This window comes from Caretta caretta, chromosome 13 (assembly GCF_965140235.1).
Source record: "Caretta caretta isolate rCarCar2 chromosome 13, rCarCar1.hap1, whole genome shotgun sequence".
Classification (NCBI taxonomy): domain Eukaryota; kingdom Metazoa; phylum Chordata; order Testudines; family Cheloniidae; genus Caretta; species Caretta caretta.
Window position 1 is genome coordinate 6,975,690 of NC_134218.1, and position 22,672 is coordinate 6,998,361.

At 42.2% G+C, this 22,672-nt stretch overlaps 1 long non-coding RNA gene across 1 annotated transcript; it reads right to left on the reverse strand.

Annotated features, from left to right (window-relative positions):
• Positions 1–1,032: 1,032 nt before the first annotated feature.
• On the reverse strand, positions 1,033–6,680 carry LOC125622335 (uncharacterized). The gene is made up of 2 exons (XR_007352713.2): positions 6,178–6,680; positions 1,033–1,893 (listed from the first exon to the last, which is right to left on the reverse strand). It is a non-coding gene; the product is annotated as an uncharacterized LOC125622335 (long non-coding RNA).
• Positions 6,681–22,672: the final 15,992 nt, after the last annotated feature.

Here is a 22,672-nt window from a genome sequence, read left to right on the forward strand (position 1 = left end):
ACCCCCTTGGCAACTTTGTGGTCTTGCTAATTTTTTTTGTTAGTTTGATCAGCATTGTGCTGTTGCATATGTTTATCCGTGCTGCTCCACACCGGGTTGGTTATTTAGGGAGGGGGGGATTACTTTTCATGTTGTAACTGCTAGACTAAAAATAAATGCTCTGGAGTGGCTTTAAATAGATTCAGAGCATCACAAGCAATTCTGTGACAGGGAAATCTTTGGTACAGTCAAATAAGCTCCTAAAAGTCTGGTGAGACAAAAAGAATGAAAGTGAAGAGAAGATGATTTAGAAAGAGAAAATGTCGCTTTACACAACTGAACTGCATAGCAAAGGTTGTTAAAAGTGACCAGTGACCTCGATTCTTGGGTGCTCAACTTGAGATGCTTTAGAGGGGATTGATTTTCAGAAAGTGTTGAGCACCCACCCTTTGAAAATCAGGTCCCTTTAAAGTGTTTCAAGCTGGGCATCCAAACTCACTAGACAATGTAACAATCTTGGGCCAGATGAATACATTTTTAAAATTGCCCCTTGCTCTTTTCAGAATCTGTATCAAAATATTTCTGGCATGAGTGCAAACTCAGTTTGTCCACCAGGTAAACTGATACTGGTCTGAGCTCCTTTAAGGTCACAGAAGAGAGTGTGACATACCAAGGTGCAATCCAGACCATGAGGGGCTGGGTCACCCTGCCCTGCAACCTTAAAATACCTTGCCGGTAGTGGCTCCCACCTGGGCCACTCACAAACAGCCTTCTGGCATGCAGGTCAGACCCTGAGTGTCTGGGTGTAACTTCAACCTGCCAGCCACGCTTGGGTTACACTCTGGCTTTTACCAGCCTTGGTTACCACTGCAGAGTGAGCCCAACACACTCGTAGTCCTAGATTTCCCGGCCAGAAATATATGTCTTCTACTGCCCAGCCCTCTCCTGGACAGTCCAAATATATTAAGTCCATTATTTCTTTAAGGGAATAATATACTCCCTCTTCCCACCTTAAATGGAGTTACCAGATACTTTAACTTAAAACACACTGGATTAGATAAAAACAAGTTTATTAGCTACAGATTTTAAGTGAGTACAAGCAATGAGGCATAAGAGTCAGAAATGGTTAAAATAAGGATAAAACACTTTCTAGTGTCTAGCTTAACAGCCTATATTAGATTCAAAGCAAAGCTTCTTGCCACATGCTTCCAACAGCATCGCTGACCAAATTCTTCAGGTCAGGAACCCTCACGGCTGCTTCTTTTGTCTTCCCAGGTGCAAAGAGTGAGATGGGCAGGGAGAGAGAGAAGGGGTGCCTTGGGGTGTTTGCCCCTCCTTTTTATAGTATCAGTCCCTCTTTGAAAAGCATTTCCAGCTGAGAACCAAGAGACAGGGGGTCTGGTGGAGGAAGAAGACCTCACATACTGTTCCTTTGCTAAGATGCAGATCTCTTTGTCCCTGCCATGCAGTTCTTTCTTGCCAAAGAATGGCCACTTGATAGGTGATGGCTCATCAGCTTTATTGACAGCTGGCTGGGGCATCAGCTTGCCCTTTGTCTTTGAGAAAGTGGTTTAGCCCCTCCCCAGACTTATCTGGGAAACACACTTCAGTCATGATTTCAACTTATGTTCATAACTTTACACATAATGTTGCTACATACATTTTACTATAATATTACTGATCAGCAAGTTATGAGTTTTCAAATGGTACCTCACAAGGCATGCCTTGTACAAAGATTATTACAGTAGTGTGTAGGGTGTGAATATAGGGATGCATTCCATCATCGAGAGTGCCTCCTTTGATCTGACTAGACACAGGATCCCCATTTTGGCATTTTCAGTCAAAGGCATTTTCTCCTGTAAGTGTATTTCTTACTTTGACTATGTTACATGAACTTGGTTGGATTGTTGGCACCTACAAAATCCAAAAACAGAGTATGAATTACAGAACATTGAAACACTTGCATCTTAATCACTGGTTCTTCTGAAGAGTGACCCACAGCAAAACTGTCCCATACAGAAATCAGTACCCACAATCTAATCTGGTCTGGAGGGAGCACCTCCAAATATGAGAATGCAATTCAGTCATCATCACCCTTTCAAATCCTGAACTCTGTCATGAGATGAGAATCTGACCACTAAGAACTGGAGGGAGTCCACCAAATTATTTCATAGGAAGCAATTCAACTGCAAGGACTCAGCTGTGCCTTTAAGTTGCTAACAGTGAGAAATGAATCCGGAGGGGTGACATAGAACAAAAAAGCTTCATACCCCACGGCCAGTCCCATTAAATGACCCAGGTTACTTGACAGCATTATCTTTGCAAAATAACTTCTCTTACCATGTGATTATTAAACTCTAGGTTTCCTTTTTTTTTTTTTAGAAAAATAATCTTGACACTTGAAAGAAATAGGGGATTAAAAACAATTTTGCTGCATAATTTTTCCTGGTTAAAGTTGCTTGTGGGGTGCTTTGCCCAGTTAATTATTAATTATTATAGATCATTGAGTGAAAAACACTTGAAAAAATCCATTTTACTTTTATATGACATCCTTCGTACAACGTGTCACAAAACACAATATGGGAAGAGGCAGAAAAGTCACAGAACTGGGTACACACTATAGTCACAATGGTGCCTCATAGGCAGAAAGTAAAAATGGTGTCCTGACATGGTGCAAAAAGAAAACACAAATGCAATAGCAGTAACAATTCAAATGTTAGAAGCAGCGGAGATGAATGCTTTCAGGCAAGTTCCAGCGAGCAGAATGGGAGGCTGCAGTAAGAGGAGGAGAGAAAGGTGACTTTAGTGACTATTGCAGGCAAAAGCAAAGAGGAAAGTTTTAAGGTCTGAGGAAGTGACTGTTACTTAAAGAGAGGGAGACAATTCCAAAGCTCAGTTACAAAGCCAACATGCCTCAAAGGGATGATCTTGTCATTCCAGCCCAAATTTAGTCTTTATTTGAAAAAGGTTTCCATAAGTGAATATTATTATTTGTAACTATTATCAGGGTAGGGTCTGAGTTTTCAGCCCAACCCTGAGTCCCAAAAGGTGAAACTATGAGCAGGAAGTGAAACTGACTATAACTGGCCTGCTTGCCCAGTTGCCTCCCGGCTCCTGCCATGCTGCCACCTATGTGGAGGCATTCAAGCTGGAACCACCTCCTTACAAAAGAGAGGGGGCAACTGGCAGGATGTGCTTTGCGATGGCCCTGAGACTCTGGAACTCATTCCCATCTTGGTGCATAATAGCCTGAAGTTGGTGACCTACCAGGCACGCTACCAAAGATATCTGTTCGATTGGGTTTTTGGAGAGGGCTGAGGCTGTGTTTCCCAGAACAATGGAGGAGTTGAAAGAGGTTTTTTTGTAGGTGTCTGACAGGCTAAATTTTTGTTGAAATGGTCATTTTAATTCTGCTGGGGGGTTTATTGCATTATTAATAATGTGTTAGGGCACCAAGAGCCTTGGATAGGTGTCTTCTTTCTTTTAAATCTCAAATAAATACAAACAGGAAGTGAAATGGACTGTAAACAAAATGGTTTAGTTTCACTTTCCAAGTTGAATGAAGTAAAAAAGGTAACCAAAAGTACCAATGGTGAAGACTCAATTAGAATTTTAAAATTCTTTCCATTTTAATGCTCTAAGATACTAGTAATAGGTAGGGGGGGTTTTAATGTACAATTTTGATTTTAATGGCACTTGTACTTAGTAGCTATTTCTTAGCAAGTGTTCATTTTAAGTAGTTATTTTAGTGAATAGTGAAGTTCAGGAGTGTACTCACTGCAAATTTTAAGCATACAGTTGTTTAAAACAGGTACTGTAGAAGCTAATATATCTGGTAAAATAAAGAAAGTTTAAACGGAGGGGAAGTAAAGAGAATGATCTGTATGTATTAGCTCTTTGGGGCAGGAACTATCTTTTCTGAGTTTGTACAGCACTTAGTGAACTGGGATCCTTGTTTATGAATGGGGCACCTACATGATGCTGTGAAAAAACATACTAATAATAGAAAATGTGCATATCAGTTCAGAACCACTTAGGACCAGATTCTGCTACCTTACCCTGGCACATTTTGAGCAGTATCTTATTTGGCAGGGAGTCCTCGTTATTCCAGTGGGACTCTCTTGTGCAATAAGATGCTACTCAGTGTGAATAACAATGGCAGAACTGGGCCCTTAAATGCCTCATTTCCTGTACAGTGTGAATGCATTTGTTTCCAAATTATAGGGGCATAGGTCCAGCTTGATCTTGATTCCTGCTTACCAATCATGTTTACAGAAGGTCTGGAAATGATTCCGTAACAATAGCTGTTCTCTTTCCACTTTCACTGTCTCAGTATTCTAATTGTCAGAGGTATTGTTTAATCTGCCATTTATCTCAAAATACTCCCAGCAAAATTTTTTTAAAGACAACTTTGCCTCTTTAAGGACCAAATTGGACCAGAGATGAATCTTGCACCATAACCCCCCATATTCTCTTTCACTGCCCCATTCCTTTCCTTGATGTCTTCTTCGCTGTGTTTAGTCTATAGTTAGATTACAAAATCTTAATGGTAGGAGCACTGATCTCTCGCTGTTCTTTAAGGCAACCATACACTTCAGGGTGCTTGATAATAACTTAAATCGATGGGAATTTGCCATTGATTTAAAAGGAATCCTTAAATTTGTCAATGCTAACTAGGAGCCTGATCCTGTAAGGTGCTGAACACCCACCACACCCATTTGGGCCTGATCCTGCTTTCTCTACAGTCAGCATAGAAATGGTCAGTGGCTTCAAAGGGTGCCAGATCAGGCCCATTGACATCAATGCCAAGCTGTCTGCAGGGCAATAATTCCATTTTGCATCAAACTTCAAGGTTTCCAAATTTGTATTTGTTCCATACTGGAATGAAAACAAGACCTTTTGTATGTTTTTGCAAAAATGGAATTATATTAAAATGTCTATTTTTGATCAAAACCAAAGTTCTTTGATTTGTGAAGGTTTTGTTGGTCCAGGGCTCTCTGATCACCTCAAGGGGAAAAAATAGCCTAGTAGTGACTACATAGCTCCAGCCTGGGATATCAGAGACTCAGGTTCAAGTCACTGCCTGATTCAGGGCAAATGTTTTTCTCCCAGATCCCTCTAAATTAGGCAGAGCTGGGATTTGAAACTGAATCTCCCAGGCCAGGGCCTTAACCACTGGGCTATAGAGTGCAAGAGTTTCTCATCAAAAGTGAGAAGAGCAAAAATGTTCTGACCGGCTTAACTTCAATGAAAGTTGATGGTGTGGCGTATCTAGACAAATCAGGCCCTAGGTGAGAGGCAGCTCACCTCAAACCATGCGGAAGTTCATATCCTGATCTCTGGGGGCACTTCCTGGCTCAGCTACTTCTCTACTGCTAATCGTATTGCTGAATATTTAAACAGAAACCAACAAAATTTTAAAAATTAATCTGTGCCATGTTTTGATTAGGGATTAGAAATGTTAACTGGCCAATGCCTTTTTCTGCAGGGGTATGCAGCCCCTGTACCTTTAATGAGAGTAGCCTGTGGTACTTGCCATAACTCTGATAAGTAATAAATAGCAGCCTTTGTCACATGCAAGTTCAGCATTGTGAAATGGCACACGGATGGCTTTAAAAAGCCTTTGTAGATTTACTGTAGTGCTGGGTTTAATCAAACACAGAGGAAAGAAAAGAAGCTATTTAGTCTGTGCCAGTTCCCGGCATTAAGTATGCAAATTTCTCAGTGTCTTCAGCTCCCAAGAACAGCAGGCGCTGAATGCAGCAGCAGCAGCAAGCGGCACGACATCATTCATTTCAATCATTAAAACAAAAGCGGGATAAATCGCTACCTAATTTGTAAAATATGCTTATCATATAGGCTCTTTGGTCTTTAAGAAAAGCACCAGCTGAATGAGAATCAGTGAATTATTTTGGGGGAAAAAAATGCTTGACTCAATTCTAGGTTTTGTTTTTTTTCCCCTCTCCCAATGTGATTGTTCTTTTCTTTTCTTTTCCTCCTTCTACCCTTTCCCTCCTTGCCGGAGGAGGAGAGCCTGCGTTCTCAATGAAGTCTGCCCTAACATTCCATCAGGCTTCCTGCTCCCAACCTAGTGCAAAGCAGCAATGTCTCTTCCTCATCATCCAGAGCAGCATTCCAAACTCTTCAATAAACAAAAAACCACCAAACAGAAGCTGCTGAAGTTTGCTGTCTGTTTACCTGCATGCTGTGCCTCTCAGTTCCTTTGGAATACTGGGCCTCTTAAAGACGATCAGGTCCAAACGTAGCTATATCATCTGGGCTTCTGCGTTTGCCATCTAATGGGCCCCGCTGCCATCTTTGTGCGGCGAAGAGCAATCTAAATCCTCACTGCGTGACCAAAAAATATATAAAGGCTTGATCCTGCAAATTGCGGAGAACTGTCATCACAATGGTGCACAGCAACATCGCAGAAGGCATTCAGCACTCTTGTGCTGAAGAATGGCATCCTTACAAGGCCTGTTCCTCTTTTACCTGGTACTCAGTTCAGAAGGCAGTGTCGCTTTTATGAACGACAGCAGTGAGAATTATTGGCATATAGGGAGTGTCTTCACTGAATCCTTAAATAGGTTAGCAGTCTACTGAATCTAAACACTTGGTGGTCTAGAAGTAGCTTTTATTTCCAATTAGCCTGCTCTTTCAGCATGCATTAATTTAGCAGGGTTTTATTTTGTTTGTGTATATCTTTGGCATAGGGATAATGAAACTTCTCACCCAGTCTGTTCCTTTAACGTGTCATCCTTTATCTGTCTTCTCTGTCTTTGCTATATGATTTGAGACCAGTCTGATGAGGAAAGCAGGGCCAATAACCCTGCTCTTTTATGAAAGGTGTCCTTCGACGATTTACCAGCTGTTCAACCGTTCAGTTGTTAAAGGATAGTGCCTCCGGCAATACAGCTCCCTACCGTTGTGATGCTGGGGTGTCAGCAGATGGAGCATATCATGATTATTGAAGCTGGATAAAGTGACTGTTAGAAGCATACATTGCCTGGCACGTGCAACTAGATTTCAGGCATCTGGTTGTCTCTTGGTTTGGCCACATTAAAAAATATTATAACAAACTCTTGGTTGGGGAGACCCGCTGGTTGCTGTGTGGATGTTATGGTTTAATGTACACTGTATGGTTCGTGATTTATTAACCATCGGGGGCAGATATGCAAAAATATTAGGTTTTCAACTGCACATGCCAAATGCACACTCAGTCACAGACCTAATTTGCGCACATAGTGGTCATGTTTGCACATGAAAATTGGGTAAGGGCAAATGCATACATGGCTTAGCGATTGCACATGCAATTGAGTGTCTTGATATTTTAAAAATGTGGCCCTCTAGCAGAATTAGAGCTGTGTGAATATTGCAAATAAGCATTCAATACTGTGGGCTTGAATGAAATCCATAAATTTGCTGTGGTGGTGTCCACAACACCTCTTAGTCACTTTTCATGGTCATTATAGGAGCAAAACATAGTTTGCAAGAACATTTACAAAAAGGGAAAGTGCAAATACTTATGCAAATACATATTTGCACAAATATGTTTGTACAGCCGTCTTGAAAGCATTTTGGGGGTTTGAGTGTCACGCATTCAATCAGCAGAAACAATAATGAGTGGAGAATCCGGTCCAAACTATTTAGGTGCAACTTGCTTTGGACAATGAGGTCCCTCACAGGTCCCAACCCTTTCTTTCTTTGTGCCTGTTTCACGGAACCCTGCTGCAGCCAATGCAAAGGACTCTGTGGCACATCTGAGAAGGGACTCCCAATCTCATTGTCCTAGAAGACTGTGGCACTCCAGCTTGAATACCTAGAGAGCTACTTTGTCAGCTGATAAAGTCCCAGAAAGCCACACAAAAGCCATGAGTTGGTGTCTGGATGCTGCACGATGATGCCTGAGTTGTGATGTTGAACCACTGAGACTCAATATCATCTTGTATTGACACCACATAATGTCAGGGTACTGCACTGTAATTATTTGGTGGCTTTCTGCAGGTGCAACAGCGTCTAACCTCTCTTCCCTTCCACTTTGGCTGCTGCTCACCATTGCTATCCCTTGTTCAGGAACAGGGGGGAAGGGAGCTTTCTTTGCTTCCTCAATAACGGTGGCAAATCTTCTCCTCTCTGTCCATTCCCCCCCCCCCCCCCCAGCCTCTTCCTGGCTGTCTGATGGGTTGAGGAAGAATCCTAGACGCTCCGGTGCATTGTGCAGAGAGATCTCTGAGCTGATAATAATTTGAGTCCTCTAGTGAATCTGCATGTCTCAGTGTCCCATTGTGACCTAGGCTGAGGCACATCGCATGCTCCCCCCTCCACCCCTTTCCTTCTGTTTATGAGAACTCTTGACCCAGTACTCACTGAACAGCCTCTGCCAATACAAACCCCAGTTGGGGGTATCTATTCCTTTGTTCCGTCCTCTGCTCCCTTCTGTGGCAAGCGTACAGGAGTTTTCAGTAAGTGTGGGGAAGAAAAATCACCCACTGAATTTCAGGCCTTGTAACTGGGGCAATCAAATGGCTTTCCAGGATGAGTGTTGGGAGGGGTAGATTTATTTGAACAGACGCTAATAACTATGCCGGTTATTTCTGGAGGATAAGCCTGGCTTCATTCTACTAGTGTCAACATTCATGGTCACGGTTTCAGCCTTCAAAGACTGGGGAAAGAAGTTGAGCTCCAAACCCCATTCTCCTGCAGTAGGAGCAATGCCCTGCCTGTAAATGGGCTTGTAGAAACTTCAGCAGCCCATGCTGTTCCAGCAGTGTTGTTATATAAATATGTTTTATGTATAAATATGTATTTGAATCCCTGTTTGGACTCAAACCTGTCTGTTCATCCAGCTGTCGAGTCACCTCTGCAAACAGCAGGGGACTTTGCGACAGATTGAAACCAAGAAACCCACTGCCTGTCCTGCAAACCATATTTAATTTGTTAAATTAATATAATGTGCTAGAAAAGGAACAGCTCCCAGGAGGAGCGGAACCCTGCATGACCAGTGCAGCTTGCGGTTTGCTGGTAATCCTGCAATGAAAGCTGCAGTACCAGCGTCTCACAGAAAACGGGATTTGCATACTTTGAAATTTGAGGAAAATCTTCAAATACTTTAATTTTGATAGAAACTGTTTCTACCGCTGACATGTGTCTGCACCTATCATTTTAGTTGATAAATTGCTGTAATTTCTCCTCCATTTCATGTTCTTTCTAATATTAATTGTCAGTTGCAGATTAAGACACTATAGAGAGAGAGAGTGAGAGAGTAACGCCATTGTGCTTTTGTGGTGTGAGTAGCCTTTTGAAGAATGATTATCAACCGCACAGATGCAAATAAAAAAAGACCTCTTGGCTTGCACTAAAATGGTGTGGTGGGGTGTATGTAGACCACACTAAGTCAGGCAAGGAAGGGGTTAGCCCCTTGTGAAGGGGAACAGGGGAGAGGACCTGTCCCCACCCTGAGGTAACTCCCAGCCTACCAGATGGAAAGGGAGTATTCCCACCTGAATTCAGAAGGGGCATAAGTTAGAGCAGCCTTGAAGCTGCTCTAACCTATACCAGGCAGCTGAATAGGGCCCTGAATGGCCTCAGAATATGAAGAGCAGAAAGGTGGCTTAAAGCCCTCTTTGATCCCACCCAGTTCCTCCCGAGAGCAGAGACAGGCTAACCACTTGTATTCAACACTCTCAAATTTAGTGTGGATCTGATGTGAATTTAGTAGTCTGGGGCCATCTAAATGCAACAGTCAGCCATCCACCACATTTCCTTGTACAAGCAATTAGCGGGAGCCAACTCACACCCATCTCCTTCATGCCATGTTTCCCTGTGTGCTCACCCCTTTCCCACACACCACTTCTCAAACTACTTTAAAACAAAATACACTTTCAAATAGAGGTCTAGCGACGCTAAATTATTCTATTAATTTATTATTCATGATGAAAAATTATTCTAATAAATGATGAGAAATTATTCTAATAACATTCCATTCTATTAATATGCTGCAGCCGAGCTGTTAAAATCACTTCCTGTGGCTGCTCCCCTCTTTAGTACTGATCTATTTCTAACCGAGTTTATTGAAATTAAAATCTGCTCTTTTGGAAATGTGCTGCACTTAACAAAAATGAGGGGGGGAGGGGAAAATCAGCAAGGACTTAAGAGGGAAAGGACACTGTTTGCCTTGAGCTTTGGAGCTCCCGATTTAGCATGGATGTCACGGGGAGGTGGAGAAGGAATAAGTCCATACACCTACTTCCTGTGATTGCTTCCCTGTCCATGGGAGAGGGACAATCAGGGCAGCTGCTGAACAGACTTAGTTCATCTCCACTATGCATTGTCAGATTTTAGAACTACAGGCTAGATCCTCCCGCACACATGGGGCAGAGGTGTCAAAGATCGAGTTATGCTACCTTTCTGCCCTCCTTCTCCTGATCCTTGGGGCAGCTAGGCATGGTTCAGCCTGGCACAAATTAGAGCAGCCTCAAGACTGCTAATTTACATTGGCTTATGATGGCCCTTAGGGGCTTTTGTGCAGGTGAGAAACCCCAGAGAGGACCATGCTCCAGCCACAACCCCTCTGACCCCAGTTCAACCCCATAAGAGGTGAGGGAGGAGCAGGTGGTGTGAAGCCAGGGATAGGGAAATCCCTACTGTCCATTTAGAGCAATTTTATGTCCCCTTTGTGCAGCCAGAACACAGATCAACGTGTTTCACCTTCCTTAAACTTTTGAATGGGATAATTGATTATTTTAATTTTCACCCGCTACCATTAACCCAGTGTTTTCTTAAGAGAACCACCTTTACTGGCCCAGGCTAGGGGAAGAAAGGGGGCTTATTTGCTAATACACTCCACCCAATAGCCCTCAACCTTCCAGAGATCTGGAAACATTGAAGCTGATTCTCCTCTCACTTACACTGTTGTAAATCAGGAATAACTCCCCCAGAGTCAACAGAGTAACACCAGAGTGACTGAGATTGGAACCAGGTGCATGGAGTCATTGGGGGTAAGGTCAGCCACCCTGAAGTTATGGGCTTGGAATGCAGAGTTTGACCAAAGAGAAGAAAGATGAGGCCTAGAGATCCTACTGTCCACCAAACAGCTGATAGGTCTAGGAAGAGTGAACCATCCCCTCTTAGCATCCTGCAGTCCCTCCTCCTGGCTCAGCCTCTGTTCCTTCTCTGCGGTCTGGCACCACAGGTTTGCCAGGCTCTGGGCCAGGGATATTTTCCTAATGGTTCCTACCCCTGCTCTGCTTGTTCTTCTTGCATGCCAATTGGCTTGTGTGAGCCTCAGCTGGGTGAGAGGTTTCATGGCTATGTAGAGGTTGGGAAGGCTTGGTTACAGGTGGCAAAGCCACTAGATTGGGCCCCACAGGTTCTAATGCACATAGGACACCATGAAACAAAAGTGTCCCTGCACTAGCAAGACCCCCCAGTTGACTTTCGGGACCCCCCAGTGACACGGCTGGGATACGGGATACCGCACCGTGAACTGGTATATCAGGTGTATCCCAGGTATGTCAGGAATGGTGAATCCACACTGACACTCCGTCCACTGGAGGCTTATGAAAATAGCACAGCATACAGCGATCACATGATAGAACAAAGGGAGGCATGGCTCAGGGCAGGTCAACACGACCTCTCCATTCTTTCAAAGCTGGTTCGGGTGCACTATCTGAAGTATCCTTGGGAAAGAGAGTAAATGACAGATAAGTGGGCAGATCTAGGTATTTCTGAGCGAATCTAGCCCATCTCTAAGATGCCATATTTGTGGGCTTTGCTTTAGATGTTGTCCGTTCACCTGGTCTTATCGATGGAAAATAACTGCAGTAATAAATGAATAGCATCATCTGAACAGGACATTCACATCGGCTTGTTTGAGGCTTTACTCAAAGAGTGAATATAGTGATTTCCTTCGATTGGATTTAGGTTTCTTTACTGACAATCTCACATTGTTTACTTCATTCATGTTCCCCTCCCTTGGGGGATATAGGTGTAATGCGCGTTATAGTATATAGGATAGTAAATTTCCATCAGAAAAGCATGCCCTTATGCTGTGATCTGTCTAGTAGGCACTGCGACTTAATGAGATATTAACTGCAGGATGTATCCTGAGGAAGATGTTGGAAATGACAGAGAGAAAGGGTTAATTGGGTTCCAGGTGCCCATACACCAATTAATTTACTGACTACTCAAATCCTTAACTGGTATATATTGGTGTCACTCCAGCTAAAGATCTGTCCTCTGGCTTTTATCAAGAGACCCAGAACTAGCCCCAAATGTTCTACACTCTGCAGCAGAGCTTCACTAAAACTCCGTGCTCACCCGGAAATCATTTTATTAGTACTGTCCTTAGTCCATGAAAGTTGCTTTCACTAAGTGCCTTTGTCCCTTTCACAGATATTGTTTGAACAATATCTATTGCTGTTCTAGGCCCAGACCTTCAGTAAAGATGTGCATGTAATTGCATATGCCCCATGACTGTGTTCACAGATCTGTAATGACATGTGCAAATGCAACCCATGATTCATGGATGCACTTCCCCAATTTGCAAGTGCAGTCATTCCAAACAGCGCATGGCAAATTAAATGCACCCGTGTGCACTTTATTTTTCTGTAAATATGAGCCCTAATAAAGAAACTAACCTCTACGTTACAATTTTATATCTCTAATAAGCAGAGTACCTGGGTAAAAGGACTTCATCTCAAAAGACTTTCAGTGAAGCCATCTTGTTCTTTGTGTGTTCATCTCTCACAGCATGGGTAATTAAAGGACCAACTGCAGCTCAGAGGATTCCTTAGCTTTGCGGTTTGGGAAATCTTTCATTCTTGCTAGTTTTTTTTCCCTGTGATGGCATATTAGATCAAGCCATTAAGCAACAGCCTCTGCTTCTCCTGAGAATATTCATCAATAATAATGAATACCTACTTGCTCCAGGGTTATCCCCTCCTCACCCAAGATTATCACTGCCAGGCGATACTGCCTGGTTGGAATAACACTGGGATTTATTTTGAATTTTGACATTCAGATAATGTGCTAATTCCAGTTTTTTCTCCCTGTGGGATTCTACGGGCCTTGCTTTGTTCTGAATTTAGAAGCAGACGATCCACTGAGGTTGAGGTTTTGTGTACGCTGGTGAGAGGTAGACCGGGGGGACATTGCACCAAAGTATCTGCACAAACCTCTTGTGTAGATCTGCTGCACTGGAGTAAAAAATAACTTACCTTGGTTACAAACTGTACTATAAAAATGCTATATCCATTCAAAGGGGCACGGCAAGAAACTGTGGCCTTGTTGAAGGTCTGTTCTGATCTTGCTGTTGATCAGCTTGTTGTGCAGATGGTAGCTGGCAGAATCCTGGAGAAGAATGGTATTGTGACTAAAATACAGGGCATGGAGTCAGGGGATGATTTTATTCCAGACTTGCTTATGAATTTGGGCAAATGGCTTAGGTCCTGGTGTGGTTACATCTATGTACACTGGGGTTTACACTAGCCTGCTTTAGCTGGTAATTTACCAGATTCAGTCACATTCTGGCAAACCCTGCTTCACTGAAGCATTGGGGGTTCGCACTAGTATAACTACATCAATTATACCAGGGCAAATTTCTCTAACGTGGGCAAGGCCTTGAATTCCAGGCCCCTCCGATTGCTCAGACTTCCCTAACTCAGAAGGTAGTTGAGAAGGTAAACCCATTCATATTGATGAAGTGCTTTGGGATCCTTGGACGGAAGACCCTCTACATGCACAAAGCGGTGTTGATATTTAACTTTCATTTATAGAGCCTCTGTTGATCCAGCCAGATCAGTTGGGGAAACTCATAATATGCTTCCAGAGTCACCTCTGAATTTGTAATACAGGAGTCGATACAGCAGTGAGGCTATTTGTCCGAGTTAGGGTTTTTCAAAAACCAGTGTCATAAACAACAAACTCTTACTCACGTCTGTAAGAAATGAGACATCATTCCTGACTTTTTAGGTTTATAAGGTCCATGATATGGCAGAGACTGACGTACAACTGTTCCCCCAGCCATTGTTTTTCACTCGTGTGGCTCTACACCCAGTCTCGGCTCTTTTGTGAGGTCCGGATCGCGTATTGCTGTTGGCTGTAGTTTTTGTTATGTTGCTGGGGGTGGGGGAAGAGTTAATATTATTTCATCTTTTGCCTTCCAAGGTGAACATTCTTCCCTGAGATGATTATCACAGCAGGTGAAGTTCAGAACATCTCTTTGGTACCTGAGCCTTCCTGTGCTGCTCTCAAGCGCCTTTGTATAACCCTTCTCGCCGCACTGCTTTAATTCTGCACGCTGCCTCTTGATGTGTGCATGTTTATCTTTCCTCAGTTCTTACCCATTGGTGTGTCTCTCAGTTAAAGTGCTTTTACTCAGCTTGTGAAACCTGCTGTAGGACTGTCTTTGTTAAGATGATAAGCTGTAGCAGGAAAGAAGCAAAAAATTCCTCTAGTGTGTTATTTTCCCCCCAAGGAATACCATATAACCAAGATAGATGCTGTAATGTTAATCCACTGATCAAAACTCTAAGGGGAAAAACAGAAACATCCAGCCATGTTAAATAAGTGTTTATGTTTGAAAGCTCACCCAAAAAAATCTAGATATTGAAATGAATGGCCCGGCACTTGAGCAGTGTGAGAGATTCAATTAAAAAAAAGCAAATATGCCCATCCCATGGTGCAAGCTAAAAAGCAATAAAAAAAATCAAATCAATTTTCAGGATTTGCAAGGCCTTCTGTAGATTTCCACATGGCAGAAGCCAAAAATATATTTATTAAAAAAAGGCCCTAAGGGCTTAACGGTGTCATTTTAACCAAACTATTGTACTTTCAAATATGATGGACTGTCTTTGTGTTGTAAGGAATATTTTGTAAATAATCCATTTATATGTGTTGATATAATATATATGTGTAGATAGATGTACATACTTACATTTATACTAGATATGTTCAATGACATCAATTATTGGTTAGTGGTATATAGCAAATAATATGAAAAGGTTAAATTGGGTGTGTGTATACATGTGAGTTTTTGTTTGCATGTGTGTATTATGTGTAAATATAAAATACATAATGTTTGTGAGTGTATAGATAGATTATATGTAATATTACTTAACCTTGTCGTATTATTTGCAATATACCACCAGCAAATAACCTGATACTGAGGATTTGCAATATAAGTATATGTGTGCATCTGTCTATACACACATTATATATTTTATATATACACATATTAATGGATTGTTTACAAAATATTCCAAAATTTAACTTCATCAGAACTCCAGGTCAGACTCTTTTTGGAGTTATTTCCTTTTTGCTGGCTTTTACTAAAAGTGAATTAAGTGCTGGTTAAATGTGCTAAATTGATTCTCTGGGTATACTAAGAATTCTGCCGTGGAACAAGTGGTGACAGTACAAACTCCCCCACATTCTTCCCATAATATGCTTTGGCCCTGATCGATAGGAACCCCCTTTAAAAGTCAGAGATTGAGGCAGTCTCCGGTGTTATTTAATTATTGCATCTAATGATGATAAAAGTAGACTCAGAGACGAGGACAAAATTCTGGCCCCATTGAAGTCAATGGCAAAACTCCCATGGTCAGTGGGGCCAGGAGTTCACCCTAGAAGTTCATTATATATAAACTCTAAACCGCCACCAGGTGGATTTGTAAGAACTTTTGGCACTACTAACCTGGACTGGATCTCATCAACCCGTAGAGAAGAAGAGTTTCATCTCCCGTTATTTATTAACCTGAGTTATTTAACCCCCTTCCATTTGTTCCTTAACTTTGTCTACTATTATTTGTGAGGACAAAGAAAAGCCTTTGCCATCCAGCGCACTTTATTCACTTGTGCAATGTGTCTGCACCGTGTTCCTTTTTCGTTGGAAGCAAGTGATCATAAAATGTTTTGCTGTCTTCAGAGGAAGACAGCAACCTGAGGGGAAAATATTTTTCTGTTGTTACACTGAACAGCAGCTTTATGTCTCTGAAGAAACCGAAGTGTGACTGCAAGGATAAAAGGTCAGGGTGGGCAGTGCGGTGGTGATGATTAAGGTGCCCCTCCCCCCAAAATAAATAAATAAACCCAACCTCCTGGCACTTTCCCATAGGTCTTCATTATACTCGATATCATTATACCATCTCCCTGTATAATCAAGAAGGGAAAGAGCTCAGCAGAGTAAGAGCCTCCCATTTCAGTCCCTGAATGTCAGGGACAATATCAGGCCAGCTGGCAGGATGAAAAGAATTTTTTTATTTAAAAAAAAAAAAAAAACCCTCACAGTAATCCTGAAAAGCCCAAATTTGTTTCTACATCTATTTTATGTTTTTCAAGACTCAAGATGACCTTGAAACATCTTTACTGGTTTCTTTTCTTTTTTCATTTGAAATCACAAGTTCTGCCTAAGCCTCTCAGGAAAAAAAAAAGAAGGGGGATATAAAGAAAGCTATTTATGTATTATGTCTCTTCTTAATATTAGCATTTTAAAAGGTTGAATTGTTTTGGCCTCTTTTGTAAAGTTATACCATTTAAACAGGATAACATGGCAATTTTCCATCAAAGAAAATACCCTTCTTTTTTTCCCTTTTTTTTTAGACTGATACAATTTATCATTTTGTAATATCCTTCAGCTATGCAGCTCTGTGGGTTTTTTTCAAATGGAGGACAGCATCTCTTCTAATTGTGCTTATGATACCAATTAGCATGGGAGTTTTCTGCTTTTTATTAATAAGAAGCCTTTGTAAGAGAGCCATGGTTGTCCTAAATATTTTTTTTTCCCCTGTACCGGATTCAGGAAGAAATTGTAATTAATTTCTCTTTCAGTAAAAAGGCAAAGCTATTTTTAAATTGCATGCCTGATTAAATTAACAAAGTGTTAGACAATTAGCAATCTTCCTTCTTATTTTTATGTTCTTTAAAATGCAAATTCAATTTACTACTGTTTTTCCCCCTTCATCCTTCTCATGTGTCCTAATCGTTCGCTAAGTAGTGTCAGGACTGCGTGTTATTGGCCAAGGAAGGTGTCAGCTTTAATACTATTAAAGATGCAATTACTCCTTTCTCAAGCACTGCTTGTCAGTTTAGTTTATCAATGTATATAGCAATACAATTTTAAAGGAAAAATTCTCAGTTTGCCATTTCATAATGATTTCCTTGATATCACACCTCCTGTTCGGGAAGTTTCTCTCTTACAAGACCTACAGAATTTAATGAAGTCTGACATTCCTATAGGGTATCAATCCACATGGCCAAATTTTCCAACTTGAGAATGAATTTCTAAAAATTTAGCAATGGCAGGCGTGTCATTTCTGTATAATTTTCCAGAGTTACCGCTTTAAATGAGGGCACTGCTAACAGCTTGAGAAAAAACAAGACACAACAAAACAAAATGCTCCTGGAGTAAGGAGTTGACTGGTCTCTTGATAATGAGTATGCAAAACATAAGGGCATTGGGAAAGTTCTAAGGAAAATGTTGGTTTATGATGCCAAGACCCATCAAGGAGGCTGCCGTGAATAGCTGAGAAGTTTTGCATGCTTGTGGTATCCAGACTACCAAGCAGGGCTCCCAGGAATCTCCTTCCATGAAATACAGCAATCGTCACGGCGGAAACCCTTGGGATTATGCTGGAATGAACTCCCTCTTTCCTACTCTTTCGAACACAATCTTGATCTGACTGGATTCTTAATCTTACCAGAGCATGATTTGTTTCATTTTTTCCCAGTCCAGCACAACCCAACCCATCCCACTGAAAACTAACTGGCAGAACTGCGCTTGGTTAACCCCATTGCACATTCAAGTCTGAATCTAGTAAAAGCAATGTGGATTTTTTCATTTTCCCCAGAGAAAATGTGGTTTAGTGGGTGAAGCACACTTGTCAGAGCTCTCTTCCCGTCTCTGCCACTGACCACGTGAGAGATACTCCGGCACACATTTTCACTGGCGTGCACAAAATTGCACACTTCTTTGCTTACACTTTGCAGGTGCTACCTCCTGAGCATGCACTTTATTTACTCTAACGAGTACACAAATGTGATAACACTTACACTCACAAAACTCAGTGGCCTCAGTGAGTTTTACAGGTGTAAAATCCAACACTAGTGTATCCTCAGGAGATACATTAACTGAAATGGGCAACAATGTGGTTGGATTTTTAGAGCATGTGAGCACGTGGTTTAACCTCCATGGCATGGGCACAAGTATGGTTGCACACAATTTTGTGCGTGCACATACAGAGACCAGATAAAGCCCTGTTGAAAATGCACCATTATTGCTGCCTGAGTTTGCCTTTGGTAAATTGAGTATAATACTTACCTACTGCCCCTAGGTGTCTTGAGGGTCCATTCAAGGTCAGGTGGTGTTTTGAGATCTTTGGATCCTCCCTGGCTTATGGCACCACTTCTCATTTAGATTCAAGGTGGGGTTTTCTCTGGGGAGTTGAGTCAGCCCCCCCAAACAGAGGATCTAAGTATTGTATGGCCCCGTGCAGGCCCAGCTGGGCTTGCCCTGTTGTGTGCATGCTGGAGAAAAACGCAGCAAGCCCTCACCTGCATAGAAAACAGCTGCTGAACTGCAGCCAATCTTCCCAGGGTAAAATTTGCCACTCAGTCCCAGGGCAAAGACCAAGTGATAAGCACTAGTGCAGGCAATATCCTGGGAGGAGAGTGGGTGCAGAATTCACAAATTGTAGGCAGGGTATGCTGCAGCTTTGCAGCCCATCTCTTACAGCTGGTTCAAACCCTGGGCTGGAATCATTATATTTCTCTGTGACTCCAATGAAGGGGGTCCTGGCACTCAATCACTCTCCCATCCTGCCCCTAATGCTCCACTCGTGCCAGCCTTGCCCAGGCCTTCCAGCAAGAGGAGGATTTCACTCTCTGAGGGCCTGGGGGCAGCTAATGCGGCAGGCAGTTCTGCACAACCCCAAGGCGGCATGGCCAGGCCCACTGGCAGCAGGGCCACAGCTGGCTCCTGCTTTGTGCACATGCTAACCTTGCTGGGGGGTCCTGCTGGAGGGAGTGTGTGGTGCTGCACCTTTATCACAGCGGTACATGCTGACTGTGCTCTTTTCAGGGCCCCTGAGGACAGTTTGCCCACCTCTGCCCTGCACACGATCCAAGATCCTTCGCTTCTTTTACATTCAGCTATATCCCATCGCACCAGCGCAAAGGGGACTTCACCTGCCTTCAGGGAGCAGCCGAAGATTTCCCTAGCACAGAGGAATTCTGAGCTGGCCTAGAACTAGCTGGCCTTATGCCAGACCTCCCTCCCCTCAGACCCTAACCCCTGTGTGGGAGGCATTCCTGGGCAGGCTATGGGTGAGAGCAAGTCCAATCAGGGGCTGGAGGGCGAGAGTGATCCTGGCTTGCAGAGCATCCCCTTTGGGACTAGTATCTATTGCAGCAAGTTAGCGTAGGGCAGGGCACCTCAACCTTTGCCCCTAACGACCTCCAGAATCAGGAGGGTAGGAAGATGACATCAAGCCAGCTGTGTCCCTCCTCTCCCCACATGCACTGACTCCAAAATTCCCAGTTAATTTTTTAGGTCTGTTCTGTAGCTTGTCAATTCCTCTTTGGTTTTTGGAGGGAGATTTGCCTCGAGGTAGAGAGAGTTCCTAACAAGGTACATGGCGTATAAATACCTCCTCCCGCCAGGCACATGTTGGGTCATTGAGTCCCCATACCTGGTCCTCTACCACTTCCTTTTCCTCCCCTTGCTCCATTCAGGTGTGCTGCCTTTTCCCCCTTCTCACAGTCCCTTTGAGTGTAGTTCCTTAAACGGTTTTTTCTCAGTAATCAGACAAGGGCACTGTGTATCCAGTTGCAAGGACTGTATTTTTGAGGCCTCATCTGTAGCACATCAATAGTTGTCTCCAATAGAGGGAGATTTGATAGCTGAAAGGTTTAGTCATGACCAAACATGGCTTGTCATGCTTTTCATCTTCAGGTTGCTGGTTTGAATGGTGTCCAGGTGAGCAGCAGTAACTGACCATGTTCATAATTGGAGGCTTTCTATTCCTAGTAATTGGCGGGAAATTTGTTTCTGATCAGAATAGGAAATAATGGATAGCCAAAACCCCACTGCTACGCTTGCCACTAACTGCCTCCTGATTACCAGTGTTAAAGCAGAGCAGCCAAGGAGTCACATGGCCTTGAAGTCTGAACTAGCTGGTCCCACGAGCTCAAGCTTGAAGCCTGCGGAGGTGTGGGTAAATTTGCAATGCTTTTCTGTGGATGAAGGACTGCAGACCAGGGCTGGTCAAAACATTTCCGTTGAAAAGATTTTTTTTTGATGGAAAATGGCCTGTTTTATTGAAACTGAAATTTCTGCAGGAAGGGTCTGGTTTTTATTAATCTTTTGGGGGATAGTTGTCTAAAAAATAAAACTATTTCCATTGTCAGCAAATGGAAATTGAAAAATTTGCATTGGTTGTGAGAACATTTAGTAAAAACCCGAAATTTAGCCCAATCAGCTAAAATCTTTCAATTTTTCCATCGATGAAAACTGAAAATGTTTTGAAAATTGGGTAAAAATTTTGTCAAAAAAACAACATGGCAAAATCATTTTGCTCAAAGATTTTTTGCAGGAAAAATTATATCCCGGACAGTTCTAGTTCAGACTTCCTAGCTATCAATGCAGAACCTTTCATTAGTATTAAATTCAATTTAATCCCTTTCCCGAGTGATGTCTGTTGGTGTTCCAGCATAGGTGCTGGAACTAGGGGTGCTGACTTGAAATGGTTTCCATTATATACAGGATTTACAGTTTGGTTCAATGACTCTCAGTACCCCCACTATAAAAATTGTTCCAGCTCCCCTGTGTTCCAGTGCTGTAACAGAAAATCTTCTGTCTGGGTTCTTGCAGGGTATCTTCTATCTAGGTGGAAGCAGAATTGTAAGAGATAGAGGAACCTGTCCTGGAATTTTTAGTGTTATTTCAAAGCATCAGCTGGTTTATTTAACCCCAGCATTTTCCTCTCTGCCAGGCCATGTATGTTTTCATGTCAAACCTGTAGTTTGGACCTACTCTTCACTCCTATGTAGAAACAACAATGATCTGACATGGCATGGGTTGTTCAGAGAGCAGCTGCAAGTTCCTTTGACTGACAGTTCTGCAGTGCATGGCTGGAGACTGACAACTAATGGTTAGTTTGCAAATAGCTGCATAAAAGATGAGAAGGATAATATGATAGGGATGGGAGGGAAATCCCTGGAAGTACTCAGGGAAAATGGATTTCCATGTAGTTCAATACTAATTTTCAACAATAGGGATCTCAATGTAAAATTTCTCCTAGCTTTCACATAGTAGAAGAGTCTTGAAGGGTAGTGGCAATTGTGATTGTAGTTAACAAGGCTGCACTTTTGATTCTACCATAAATTCTGTGAGCCTGATTCTCCACTCAAACCAGCAGTAACTCAATTTACATCAGTTATGCCAGTGTGAAACTAACAGGAGTGAGAAGACATATCTTTGGAGCTGAAGACATTATCTGTGCCCCAGCATTACCGAGAACAAGAAATACAGGTGCATTTGCTCAAAGTGCTCCATTTTTTGCTTTCCACAAAACTAAAAAGAGGAGGAGAGAGGCTGGGATCTGTAGTGTGTGTTTTAAACAAAGAACTCTACTGAGATTTTCAAAGCATTAATTGCAGTGGCTAATCCCCTTCTCATCTGTATTATTCTTAGATCTGAGATTTGCTGTCACAAGTAAGCCATGTTACCGTTCTGCTATAGGAATTTTTGTGTTATATTGGCAATAGCTTTTGATTGGTGCCCTTTGATATAACTGAATAGGTAATCAGACCACTCTTTATTTTAGCCTGAGGATATCCTTTGATTTAAAGAGGTTGGCCATTTCTTATCTGTGTTTGAAAATGGGATTATTTAAATGTATCCTGATGTTTTTCATGTGTTCTAACTGTGTAGTTCAACATGGTAATTCAACTCATAGCTATACCAGATTGTTATCTAATCTGATAAGAGATGAACAGCACAAAGCCAAGATGATGAAACAATCAGGATTGTTGACTCACAGGGGTCCTGCTAAATCCAGTCTGCTTTCATACTTAATTATCCTGTCAAGTTCCTAGAATCTTAGCTACTCCAGCACGACGGTTATGGCAAGAATGGCGGTACTGACGCCACTTGGTGAATGTATAAATTGATCAAAATAATTTCAGCAACTGCAGTTGTTATTTGTGTCTTAGAAACCATATGAAAGCAACTGATTCAAATACCCTAAACCTCAAAATGAAGGAAACAGACCTCCAACATTTGTAACATCAGTGAAGAGACAATATTAAAAACTATGTTTGTTGATGTTTGATTTTTGATTTTATTTTTGTTGTTGTTAAAGCAAGCTGCCATCTCACTGCTCCATACTACAATGGGAAGAAAAGACCAAGCACAAAATTCAACCCTGTTGTAAGTAAGCATGAGTCCATCATTTCAAATGGAGTTGCACCCACTTACACTAGGCCTGAATTTGGCCCTAACAGCTGTCTTTGGTACGTGTAGCTCAATGAGTTTGTCGCTGGCCTGACGCTCAGTTTTTTAATGTATCAAGTAGGGTTAGAGAGTTTTGTGGGATTTTTTTAAAAGGCTTTTTTTCCCTTATAAATCGTAGAATAGAAATTTCTAAACAGATATGGCCATTTTTCTCCCAAATGTTTCTCAGATATTTCCGTTAAA